Below are 1,299 nucleotides of genomic sequence, written 5' to 3' on the forward strand. Positions count from 1 at the left end.
CTCCCTCTCTCTCTCTCTCCACATTTCTCTCTCTATATGTCTTTCTTCTTACCTCCCTCTCTCTCTGCCTCCAACTCCATCACTCTCTCTCGAAATGGAACCGATAGATCTTTTATTCTTGGAGAGGAGGATTTCTTTTAAGAGGTTTATACCCTTCTTTATTTAGAATCATCTTTATACATACGTGTTTTCGCTCTCAAATTTTCCACTTCAAGGAAGGTCTGATAGGTCTTGCCCTTCATACCCTTCATATGCCCCCTTTCAGTACCAAATTGACCATAATATCTTGGGCCACCACCTTGACTTCCTGAATTTACCAGTTAGAAGGCCAGGTTCAGGAAGATAGACATTGTTTAGAAAATCTTCGGCAAAATCACATAATCAATCTTTTGTCGACGCGTTTCGAACCAACCAGTGTGGTTCATCGTCAGGACAAGTTGGTTCGAAACGCGTCGACAAAAGATTGATTATGTGATTTTGCCGAAGATTTTCTAAACAATGTTATGGATCACATAAGTCTAAACTCCTTAAGATAGACATTACTAACTACTTCGCATATGCCACCTTTGTACTCCTAAATTGACCACTTCTCTGTGTTTGTTCAGTAATAAAAATGAATCCTTCAATCCTCGGCGATGTCATCATTTTGGGTGTCGGGGTCAAGGCTCCATTTGTTTTTTTACACCCCTATCACCTTGAGGATTGGATGGATGAGACTATAACCTTGAAGATTATATTCTTGAGGAGAACATCATTTCATCTTTTGTTTCATATGCAACAGCTATTGACCCTCCCTCCCTCTCAAGTCCTCTCTCCCTTTCTCTCCCACATCCCTTTGCCTCTCCCATTCATTCATCTCTCTCTCTCTCTCTCTCTCTCTCTCTCTCTCTCTCTCTTCCAACTCTGTCACTATCTCCCTCCCTCTCTCATTCTCTTGCCCCCTTCTCTCCATCTCTCGTTTGTATTTCTATCTCACCCCTAAACATACACACTCTCTCTTTATCTCTCCCTTGTCACTCCCTCTCTCTCTCTCTCCACCTTTCTCTCTCTCTATATGTCTTTCTTCTTCCCTCACTATCTTTTCCTCCAACTCCATCTCTTGAGCTCCCTGTCTTTCTCCTCCACTCTCTCCTCCTCTCCCTCTCTCTATCTTTGTGTCCCTTTCAGTCTCTCTTACACTTCTCTCCCCCTCTCTCTTCTCTCCTTCTCTCTTTCTTCACTCCTCCTCTTCTCTCTCCCTCACTTTATCTCCATCTCTCCCTTATAACTCCTTCTATGTCTCTACCTCTATCACTCTAG

This window comes from Pinus tabuliformis, chromosome 5_1, assembly GCF_031772625.1.
Source record: "Pinus tabuliformis cultivar Carrire ecotype Pingquan chromosome 5_1, CPIR1, whole genome shotgun sequence".
Lineage (NCBI taxonomy): Eukaryota > Viridiplantae > Streptophyta > Pinopsida > Pinales > Pinaceae > Pinus > Pinus tabuliformis.